Consider the following 12,903-nt stretch of genomic DNA (forward strand, 5'->3'; position numbering starts at 1 on the left):
TATGGCCTTCCACTCTATCATTAGTCAGTAAACGTGTAATTTCAGCCATCCAAGTGAGACTAAAGGCTATCATAGAGATGCTTACTGCTAACTTACCTTACTGTTTATAAGATTTTGCCTTTTATGTGGTTAAATGAAAACAGGATTACACATACTGTAAGTATGTCAAAGGTTTGCTAATACTGAGCCCCTGGTAAATGCTACATCCATGCACTTCAGGGCTCCAGAAGTGGGTCAAACCCACAAAACACAGTCAAAGATAAAAGATGCTGCATCAGGAGACAGACCTTAGCCTTATCCAATGAGCATCTTACTTATAAAAAATAAAAACAGTATCCTCACTTCATCATGTGAATGGAATCTTGTACGTCTTGCCATTTATTTCCAGTTTGTTTGAACATGCTTTTCATGTTTCATAAGTACAGGCTGGAAAAGGCACTTACGACAAAAAGTTATTTTCCATCTAAACTGAGAAATTATTACTTCATGTCTCAAATATGCAAACCTAGAATGTTTTCACCCACCTCACATGCTAAAGGGTCTCTGTCTTCTGGAAGTGCACATTGCTTTCTTTGTAGACTTTTACTGCCTTAAGCTGGGAAATAGAAAAGAACATGTAGACCCTTTTTCATCATGTTCCTTGTTACTCCAAGTACCTGAAACTCCAAAGAAGAAGAGGGCTGAACCAAAACAGACACATTTTGCATGGTGGCCACATTTTAATCCAAATTAGGAATATCTGGGCTTATTGCTGAGATGTGGTGGGACAGCTTGCACAATTAAGTTACACAAATAAATACTGGATGGGCCAACCAGGGGTATGCATAGCAGGTGATGTATGACGGAACCTGCTGCTCTCTGGCAAGGAAGAACTGTCTGGGAATGCGTCAGCAATGACAGATTTTGTAGTAGTGGAGGTTAGGTTCCTTAGGAGAATGCAGGAGGCAGGAAGTATCAGAGTACAGACCTCAGGCAGTAGGAGAGTATATTGGCAATCTATCTTTGACCTTGACCATGAAGTTTTTTATATGTCCATCTCAAGCATCTGGCAGTGTTTGCTGATAAATGACAGGCTCTTCTGCATCAGACGTCATCTGCCATGTCACCTCCTGAATTCTTATCATCATTAATTAAGTATTGGTAGCATTTCTTATAACTAGGACATTATGTGTGCTAACTTTGATTCTTTCATTTATTTTGAAGCACGTACATTTTCTACCAGGATGCCTGTAACAAGGCTATTTTTTTGTGCTTGGTGTTTCTGAAGAAAATTCTGCCTGCTTTTCTGTAGAGCTTATGTTTTTACTCATTGTAGTCTGGCACATACAATTCTGAGAAAGTAATGTATGTCATCAACCCCATGACATAAAATGATGTCTAGTATAATACAGTGTACCAGCCTTTGTGCTTTTAATAGTGAGAGTCCATGGCAGTGTTTATTTCTGCTTACACATAGGCAAACAGAGATGTTCAAATTAGATGCAGAAATCACCTTCATGATATTTACAAAATATGAGTTTTATTAAATAAAAAGCTAGAGTGGAAAGAAATCATACAGCTATAAAATAATTTTCTATAAAGATTTTGTTTTTCCTTAAACAACACGTCTATGCATGAATTTGCTGACTTTGTTCATACACAGATGATAAACATGCAGATAAACTGATATTTATAAAATCATAATGTGCCCCACAGTTGTCCCCACTTTGTTTAGTTAATGCACTATTTTTAAGATCCCATATATTTTGCATAAATAACCACAGTCAAGTAAAGTTACAAAGTATGCTTGAGCTCATACAATTTTATACTTCAAGTGTCTGAAAGAACAGCGAGCTTTTGTTTGTAACCTGTCATGGACCAATGTACCCTGAGTATGCCACATTAGAACACAGTCCACTGAAGCTGATTTAAGAGATGACAGACTATTTTATATGATTTATAATCTTAAAAATCCATCCCTTTAACAGTTGAAAAAATAAACAAACAAACAAACAAAAACCCTGAGATGCTATCTTCAATAAATATGCTGAAGTATCTAAAAGAAAAGAAAAGAAAGTTAATGACCATGTATAAAGATCATGTTAGATTTGAAATGGTTCTGCTTGCCAGCCCTTCAAGAGTCTTCACCAAAGATCTTGCAAATCTGTTTGAAATGCGCAAATATTTTACATACACTTCAATAGGGGTCCATGCGAGCTGCTTTTAAAATTACGACTGTTGCACCCAGTTTTCAGTGTTGTGGCTTCCCTGGGTTGAGGTTTGCGCTGAAAAGTAGTGACATTAGTGTTATGTTATTAGACAAGGAGATCTGGATCCTTCTTCAGAAAAGCCATGAAGACAGAGAACTACCTATTTTGTAGGACCACATTCATGAGAAGAGACCCAAACTTTCTGAAATGTGGAAATAAGAAAACTCAGAAACAGCAAGCAGCAAAACCAGGAGCGTGTCTTTGTCTTTAAATACTGAAACATCCTTTTGAATACTTTGGCAGTTGCTTTTCTTGTTGCCTTAGCCACATGGGAATAACTGTTAACAGCAACCTGTGTGTGGCAGCAGTATGGGATTTCAGATGCTACAGAAGAGTTTTCTGCAGAAGACTAAATCAGGGCCTTGGTCTTTGCTGTCTGCATTAAGCATCCCTGAAAGCTATCATCAAAGGGCACATTGTATATCTTACTCTTCTGATCTCTTGACTGAGAAAAACCTTACTGATTTAATGCCCTTATTAAAAAATTAAAAATAAAAATAAATGCATCACTAGCTCCTCCCAGCTCTGTTTTTTTGGGGGGCAAATGGGGAAGGAAGCAAAACAACTCAGGGGGCAGTTTCCTGAAAACAAATCAGAAGCCAGAGAAAATGGACTTGTGCTACTCTTATGATTCAGGATAAGATTTAAACCTCCTTTATAGCCATCAAGGACTTGGAGATAATAAATAAAAATGACTTTTTTCAAGGGATTTAGAGAACTTTCCCATATTCACCCCATGTTCTGATACTGCTGCTTCCTGGATTAAATACCTGCTACCTGGGTGCTAAATTTCAGGGAATGCAGACATGGAAATTAGCCATCAGTAAGAAAATGCCTTCAGAGTCTGACTTTCACAGAAACCAAAAGGGGCATACCAAGCTGTAACTTGGTAGATTTGGAGAGAGCAACTGTCACCTGCTAACTAGGCTGGTTATCTACACTTCTTCTCAGTGCAACTTAAACACTCTGTGTCTTTGAAAATATCTGTATTGTGCTTCATGAGACACGAGGAGCGTGTTATTCAAATACAGACATCAAGACAAGGTGCTTTGCGACTGCAGTGTAAGAGCTGCAGCAAGGTTTCATCCACTGGACAGAGAGAAAACAAGCTGTGTTTAAAATGACCCTTTCTGCTAATGGGGTTTCTACATCCATGAAGTACAGCTGTCACAGGAAGGGAAAGAAGAGCTTCTTCCAGAACTGCACCAGAGAGTTTGGTCAGTTGGACCTTTTTGCCCCGATCTCCCTTTTCTCTGTTGACAGTCACCTTGATCCCCCTGTCCTACACACTCAAATAGCAGTGCTGGGCTAAAAATAGAGGGCAGCTTTTCTGTCTTTTCCCAGAGAGGACTCCGCTGGGTCTCCTGTCTCTGCAGAGGCTCTGGGGCATTCCTGCCACACACTCACCAAAGGGTTGATGCTTTCATGATTAGGGAAAGCAACAAACAACTGTTCTATGAAGTGGTAAAAAAGCACAGTGCTGAATCTTCTACCTCCTACCACAACAAAGCATTTCAATGTCTTTTGTTAAGTGCACCATCCACTTGTTTAATCCTTTCTTCAAGCTAATGTTCTGTGGCTAGGTAGAACATTACAAATGAGGTCACAGCTAGAAGAATCATACCATGTTTGGTATGTTTTTGTTCTGTTTTCATACACCCTAATACTATCTGTTTGTGTGACGCATCAGATGCAAACTTCTGCATAATCAGGCATTCTGTATTATGGGGGGGAAAAAAATCTAATTAAGCTGAGGAAACAGCAATTTCATATCAATGATAAAATCCCTCTTTCCTAAGCACTGTGTCTAGACTATCACTGATCTTGTTGCAGCTGCTGCTGCAGAGGTGATGCAGTACTAGGTGAGATACAATCTATCCAAATATTTCTCTGAGCAATTGTCTCCGGAGGACAAACATTATGCAGCTCCACAGTTCAGATGACAAGAACACATTACTATCATAAAATTGAGGACATTCCTAGCACTTACATGAAAACAGATGGATGCTCCCTTTTGGAAGAAATCGTATCAGATATCAGTTATTGATTATACTGAAGTACTGATAATCCTAAACTTCACTGTGAAACTGATTTATTGATTACTAATGAGGAGGATATCTCAACATTTCTCCATTCAGAGACTAATGTTCAAACATTATTTTACTGGTGGACAGTTTGGTGGATAAGGAATTGTCTGAATGGCACCACCCAGAAAATGGTGGTCAATGGCTCCATGTCCAGGTGGAGGCCGGTGACAAACTGCATCCTGGGCTGCAACAAAAGTGACCAGCAGGTGGAAGGAGGTGATTGTCCCCCTCTGCTCTGCACTTGCGAGGCCCCACCTGGAGTGCTGCATCCTGATCTGGGCCCCCAGCACGAGAAGGATGTGGGGCTGTAGGAGCAGGCCCAGAGGATGGCTATGAAAGTGATCAGAGGGCTGGAGCACCTCTCCTGTGAAGAACAGCTCAGAGAGCTAGGGATGTTCAGAGAAAACCTGGAGATGGGTTGAAGAGAATGCTTCAGGGAGACCTCACTGCAGCCTTCCAGTACCTAAAAGGAGGCTTGTAGAAAGATGGAGAGCAACTTTTTGTTCAGGCAGATAATGACAGGACAAGGGGGAATGGTTTTAAACTAAAAGAGAGGAGATTCAGATTAGATGTTAGAGGAAATTCTCCACTCAGAGAGTGGTGAGGCGCTGGCACAGGCTGCCCAGAGAAGCTGTGGATGCCCCATCCCTGGAGGTACTCAGTGCCAAGCTGGATGGGGCTTTGGGCAGCCTGGTCTGGTGGGAGGTGTCCCTGCCCATGGCAGGGGGTTGGAACTCTTGTTAAGGTCCCTTCGAAACCAAGCCATTCTATGATCATCTATTTTGTGTTAATTGCTTCATATTTAACATACATATGCCTCAAATACAGTTTTAATTGCAGTGCAAGTTAAATATTTAGTTTCTAGTGTAACTTTGCAATGAGATTTATGACCTTGAACAAACTATGAGCAGCTAATTCATCTTACTTTAAGGAATAGCACTGAACATAATCCATTCATGCCAATTAAATATCCATCAATACCAATTAAAATCATACAAAATAAATATTTCTAAAGCAAGAGCAATCTATCCAATGACATGTTGAGATACATATGATAGAAAACATCAATAAAACATCAAAACTTCAAAGTCCTTCAAAGTCTGCCTTCAACTCAAACATAAGCTTAGCCAACTTAAAAGAGACCACGGCCTCTACCAGTGTTTCTCTAGAAGCAGAAACAAACAAAAAACCTGCATTATGTATATCATATCAGCATTTTCTAGCCACTCAGAAATGATACTTGAAACCAGCTCTCTGGCTTCCTTTGCCTAGTTTAGGTAAATATCCACAAGTCAGCTCAACCTCTGTACTCCTGTTTCTTTGTCTAGACAAGGCCCGGCTGCTCCATGCCATGGGGTGACTGTCTGATGCCCTGTGGCCATCTGCTCAGCAGTGACAGAGCAGTCTCAGTTCCTCAGCAGTCTGGCACAGGTGGATACGGGAACCTGGGCACTCCTGAGCACAGGAGAAGCACGCTCAGGGATGACAGCTGAAGAAGTAAAATCAGCAAAAATTGCATGTGCTGTTCCTGTGAGGGGTTACAGTCCCAGCCATATTCACCTAGCATTGGATAAATCATACCAGTAAGCATTCAGAAAACCCATACTCCTCATAGCTGGGTGAAAGGAGTGCAGGCTCTGTGGTGCAAGGGGATGGCCACTTTGTGGTGGGGATGAGTAGAGAACAGTCGGAGAGCACTGAGTGACTTTTTATGGCCTTAAGATGGTGTCATATTAAGTTTGCTAATGTTGTTTACTAGTAGTATCAATAGTATTAGTAGTAACAGTACTATTTGTTTGTATGATTATAGTTTATTTCTTTATTAGATCATATTAAACAACTCATTTACATAGTTATCTGGTGGTATGTGTGCTTAATGGGATGATTATAAAGAACTGTGTTCCTAGAGAGGTGTGGTTAGCTGGATCCCTCTGGTAGACAACCATAGCTCATAACTAAGTGCATTTAGTTACTAAGTAGGTGAGATAGTATCAGCTACTGATAAAACCAGTGTTACTGGGACCACTACAAAGAGGTGGAAGTGTACAGTATATGGTAGATGAAAGATTTAGGACAACAGTTTATAGAGGTATATGACATTCTGCACTAGGGTATTGAATGTGTAGAGGAAAACTGTACTGACCCCAAGGCAATTTGGTCAGAGTTTGAGAGATGGAAAAATCAGACTAAGCTGAAGAAAGGAAAAGACAAGTTGGAAGTACATTGTTTTCTTGGAAGTTGCCCATGCCCAGTGGTAGAGTAAGAGACAAACAAGCTAAAATCTCTTTGTTAGAAGCTGAGAAAGAATATCTTAGCCAAAGCAATGTAACCCATAAAAGCAGAAATAGCCAACTGGAAGAAACATTATGCATAGAGTAAATTAAATTACAAACCAAAGTCTTTGCCAAAGTTCTGTGGTGATGGTGGTCCTACTGAAGAGCCACTCCTGAAGAGAACAGAGGTCATATGGACTACAGATTGTGGGGTCTTTGCTGTCCATACAGGAGAAACCCTTCTGGGGCCACTTCTGAGAGCCTGGAGATGGTCACAGCTGAAAATTTCATACCACTACATGCGTACACAGTGAATATTAGGCACACATGACTTACAAAACCCCAGACCCCATCTTGTCTCCCTTGGCAGGGTTTGAGGAATTGAGTCTCTGGGTGCAGGGAAAGCTGACACAACCTGCAGGGCTGTAATCTGCCTCTGCAGGACACCTTGCCCTCATATGATTCCTTATTTTCAGTTTCTTATCACTTATCAATTGAACAAATTGAATGCTTCTTACCCTATTTTTATCATTAAAATAATTGCTAATAAACTCCTATAGTTCATGAGAAATCATCATCAAGAGCACTAGTCCATCTCATGTCTTCGGATTCCTATTGTTCTTCTCAAACTGCATTTTGACTAATCTTAGTTTCAGCAGAATGTCTTTGGGCAGCATACCAGGTTTACAGAAGTCGCTGTCACCTGGATCTGCTAATCGGGGCTGCTGGCTGCTCACCAATGCAGACATCCCATTTTGCAGGCATAATATATAGGATGCTGCAAGTTAACATGACCGTCACTGTGTCAGCTGCAAAACTAAACCCAACAAACACCCACCCACACAGCAGGCACGCTCCATTGCTTCCTGCTTCTGCTGTGTTTGTAAAACAGGATGTGAGAATTTGTTGGTGGATTCATCAGCTGTGCCTGAGTGAGTACAACCTCACAACGAGGCAATAAACTGAGCCAAAAGGGAGTAGAAAAGCTCTTCCACAGTTCTGGGGACATGAAGGGCTCCAAGCATTATTTTACAGCAGTGGTGGCCTTGCAGAAGCCTCACTCAGCACAGATCTATAGCAACTTTATCCAAATGTCTGGATCCTGCTATAATGGTACTGCAAGGCTGCATCCTAACACTAAACGTGGGAGGGGAAAAAAAAAAAAAAAAAAAAAAAAAAAAGGAAGAGAGATACAAATGCTAAAGGCATAATATCCATCTGTAACTTCAACACCGTTAAGTAAGCTAATTTGATGAAGTTCCCCAGAGATTTCATGCAGGCTGCCTGCCGTGATTGTGTCTCAGCTCACAATCCATCGGGGCAGCAGATTTCCCTCTGGAGTTCCAAGGCCAAAAACGGTGACACGGTTATTTCCAGGAGCAGAGGTCTTCGCAGAGCAGCTGGCACCATCTTGTGTTCATGGTGAGCACAGCCATGGCCTTGGTGTGCATTTTCTCTTCTGTTCGAAAGGCCTCTCTATGAAAGAAGTCGGTCCCACTATTTTGCACGAGTATAACCATCTCTTAACAGTTTTGTACTAATGCAAAATTAATAGTTACATTTAAATATTTGACTTAAATTTAATACTGTATTTTGTATATACATTTTATCCATTTTACTACGTTTCAGTAAAGTAGAATAAGTATAATGAAGTAAATCTATACAAAGCATAAAATCATGAGATGTCATGTCAGACGTAACAAACAAGTTTGTAATAGGGGAGTTCTGCATGGAGAATTATGAATAGATGTTGAGTAAACAGTTTCAGAAGAATACAACCATAATGCTGAATACACTCTTGGAGAGCTACATGTATGATTAATTCATCATGATGGAAAAGACTTTTCTCAACCTGGCACTGTCTCCTGATTGCATCAAAAATAATGAAAGCATCTAAAAAAAAATAAAAAAAAAAAATTGTGGGTGTTTATGAAATGATTCTGGAGATTATCTCCATGCTACCAGGATCCATGCCTGTCCTGTGCAGAACAGAAATGTGACAAGACTTGTTTTCTGCTCAGAGAAAGAATAAATAACATGGCCCTGTGCCTGGGCCCAAAATTGCCAAAGTCCTTCAGGGACTGCATGCAGGATGGTATGGCCACGGCTGAGTCACAGAACCTGGAGAAAGTCTGAAACAATGACTGTTTTTGACCGTGCTGGTAACATTTTGATACTTCTGCATGAAATTGAATGGTCATGGTCAGGGGAGAGCAAGGAGAGGGAAGGAGTGTTTAGTTTTATTTTGTAGCACTTTCTTTCTCTTTACCCTTTATTCTGCTAGATAGTATAGAAACTCTTGAATGGAATGGTAATGTTTCTTGTTTTGTTTTGTTCAGGTTTTTGTGCTAATGTAATAGAAAATACATTGATCTTCTACTTCTCTCTTAAAAAGTAATATACAAAAGGTAGAACTTCCTTTTTGGAACCAAGGGATAGATACATTTCAGATGAGGAAACTTGTGCTGCTCACCATAGATTACTTTCATTGAGCATTTCTACCCTCCACTGAAAATAATTTGTTGGCATTAAAACTTTTGTGTACCTCCTATATGTTGTTACACGTGGGTCCTTTTGAATTTCAGTACTACAAATCTGAACTCTAAAACAGTCAAGTACTGCATACATTAAAATGTAGTTTAAGCACAGTTGTGCAATGAGAAAGCAAAACTAAGAAGATAGTCCCAACCAACAGCTCTTTCATGTAATTTCCCCCCACCCAGGATCCTTGTGCCAGGATTCAGTCCAAGGACCATTCTCATTCAGTGGGTAATTGTTTGGATTTTTTTTATTCTGGTATCCAGTATGTGGCCCTACTCTTTATCCAAGTCAATAAGTAGTTGGAAAACATGCATTTATTTACTTCATAATTTCAGACATAACGCTCTGTGCACTCATTGGCTTGCTTGCTTCTGAGTGTCTCTACACACATTAGACACTAGACTTTCTAAGTGGTGTGGGTGAGACACAGAACTAAATCTTGGGAGTTAAATCCAGTTGGTGGCTGGTCACAAGTAGTGTCCCCCAGGGCTCAGTACTGGGGCCAGTTTTTTTGTTTTGTTTTGTTTTAATATCTTTATCAATGATTTGGATGAAGAGATCAAATACACCCTTGGTAAATTTGTGGATGACACCAAGTTGGGTACAAGTTAGGAGGGCTGTACAGAGTGAAATGGCTGGATTAAAAGGCTGGATTAACAAACTGAGGCCAACTGTATGAGGTACAACAAAGCTGAGTGCCAAGCCTTGCACTTGGGGCACACAACCCCATGTAACCCTACAGGCTGGGGCAAGAGTGACCAGAAAGCTGCCCAGTGGAAAGGGACCTGGGGTTATTAGTCAATAGCCAGCTGAACAGGTGGCCAGCAGTGTTCTCAGGTGGCCAAGAAACCCAACAGCATTCTGGCTTGTATCAGAAATAGCCTGGCCAACAGGACTAAGGAAGTGATTGTCCAGTGTTCAGCTCTGGTGAGGCTGCACCTCAAACATTGTGTTCAGTTTGGGGCCCTTGCTACAAGAAGGACATCAAGGTGCTGGACCGTGTTGGAAGAAGGGTAATGAAGCTGGTGACGAGTCTAGAGAAACAAGTCTCATGAGGGATGCAGATGAGGGAGCTGGGGTTGTTTAGTCTGGAGAAAAGGAGGAAAGACATTATCATGCTCTGCAATTAGCACAAAGTGAGATGGCTGTCGGTTTCTTTTAGCAAGCAACAAATAATAGGACAAGAGGAAATGATCTCAAGTTATGCCAGGGGAGGTTTAGTTTGGATATTAGGAAAAAATTCTTCACTGCAAGGACTGTGAGGCATTGGAACAGGTTGCCCAGGGAAGTGGTTGAGTCACCATTCCGGAGGTCTTCAAAAGACGTGTAGATGTGGTGCTTAGGGACGTAAGTTAGTGGTAGACTTGGCAGTGCTAGGTTAAAGGCTGGACCAGATGATCTTGGAGGTCTTTTCCAAATTAAAAGATTCTATGATTCTATCAAATACTGTAGTCAGAGACTAAATTAGAAAACCTGAAGCCATTTGGAGTATATGTACTTATTTCTTATTTTCAAAGACACTTTTATCTCACCATTTGTTCTAAAATATCAGAATGTTAACCAAATGAAAAATGGGATGAGAAAGATCGTCCCATTTGATGGGTTCATCATCCCAGTTGATGAACTGGAACAAAGAAAATCCTTCAAGATATGAAACTAGTGACTTGAGACAACTTAATTTTTTTTTGCCATACTGCTTGACTCTACCTCTACCTCTCTACTAGTTACATTGTTGCACTGATGGATTTTTAGCTATCTGAAATATTCCTTTTATTTATGTGTCCTAGTATTTGCTTATTTCTGCATTCTGTCATTAATCAATGTAGGTAAGCACCTACAACTACTATATGTAGAAGATTGTGTTGACTTCTGAGGTAGTTATCACAAAGAGTATTCAGAAGCAGAAATGTAAACTGTGGATGCACGTATTTTTCCTCAAACGAGTTAGATTACTTTTTATTTTTTATTCTTTCGTAAGGTTGTAACCACACACCCTTGTTTTAGACATGTGTCATTGGCATTTTATGTGTGGCCTGTTTTTTTGTGGCTTTGAGAAAAACAGTCATGAGCTGATCTGAAAGACTGTGCTTCCAGCCTTGTGATATCTGCTAGGGATTGAGATAACCTTGGAGGTAAATCAGTAGGGTATGATATACCTCCTTCTTTTACTTAGCTGTCACTGGAAGCTGTACAGAAGATTAAGTTCAAATTCCATTTTGTTCTCTCCACTTTCACCACATACATTTTCTCGTGTAACATGTAATGAACATCTAGTAGAAAGTAAAAGTCACAGTGAGGAGAGCAGCATAGGGAAGTATCCTTAAACTGTGGCATTAGCAGCTAACTAGTAAAGATACTAAATCTTTCTAGAGCTCTTCAACGTACAACTCATTTACTTGTGCTAGCAAGACAGATTAGCAAATGATAAATAATCTAAACTCACCATAGCAATGGACTCCAGAGACCTCTGCTGTCTTAAAGCTATTAAAACTTGTAGGAAAAAATGGCTCCACCTGTTTTTTCAGGGCAGTGGAAATTGTATTTAAATTGGATTCTGATAATAACTAGACAAAACTGACAGGACGAGGGGGAATGGGTTTAAGTTGAGACAGGGGAGTTTTAGGTTAGATGTTAGGAAGAACTTCTTCATTGAAAGGGTTGTGAGGCACTGGAACAGGCTGCCCAGGGAAGTGGTGGAGTCACCATCCCTGGAAGTCTTCAAAAGACGTTTAGATGTAGAGCTTAGGGATATGGTTTAGTGGAGGGCTGTTAGCGTTAGGTTGGAGGTTGGACTCGATGACCTTGAGGTCTCTTCCAACCTAGGAAATTCTGTGATTCTGTGATTCTGTGATTCTGTTTTCCCCGCTTTGGGCTCCAGGCCAATCCAACAGGTATTAAAGCAGACATACCAGAGCACACCATAAGGATGTCTGATACTGCCTTAATTTTTCCATCAGATGATTTTTTGGCTTTTAGTATAGAAATCTCATCTCAGTTGCATATATTTGGGTCATAGGATTGGGGTCCAATCACCCATTGATTTTGGGTCTGATTAATAGGTGAAATGTTGGAGCACGGCATAGACTTGACTTTCACTATAAATTAATGGAGAACTCCCAGAAAACACACTAAATTAATTAATTACAGGAAGAAAAGGAGATGGTGGTTTTGTTGTGAGTATGTCTGCTAGTTTGGAAAATTGGCGTTCCCCTTCCCATTTCAATTGCCATTTCATATTGATTCCAGTAATGATAGAAAGCAAGTCTTAGTCTTGAAGTTTATCCAGACTTCATCTATTAATAATTCTTTCCCATGACTTTATTCAAAGCTTTTTATACTTCCTTTCCCTGTTTTGAAAATAAGGTAACTCCATGGGCTCCTAGTGCAGGGTGGATGGCTACTATTTTGTGTCCTGTCCGTGTAGATTGGAGCTGGTGTAAAGGATCTGGATAGCTATTTGAAAATGTGAGAAAAATCTCAGTAATTTTCTTCAGACAGGATTTTCTGTGAAGCTATTTTATTTGCAATATTTACAATATTTTATTTGTCAGGCATCCTGCAAGCAGAAGCACGCAGTAAAAGTATGTCATAACCTTGTATTCCCTATTACCTGACACCTGATTTCTCCCCCGTGGTTCACAATCTACTCAACACACTTCTGTATCATAGATGTACAATTTTATTTGACCAACTGTTAATTTCTCTTTATTCCTTTTTTTTTTTTTTTTTTTCCTTCCCCTTCTTCTTTCATGA

This window comes from Aythya fuligula, chromosome Z, assembly GCF_009819795.1.
Source record: "Aythya fuligula isolate bAytFul2 chromosome Z, bAytFul2.pri, whole genome shotgun sequence".
NCBI classification, from domain to species: domain Eukaryota; kingdom Metazoa; phylum Chordata; class Aves; order Anseriformes; family Anatidae; genus Aythya; species Aythya fuligula.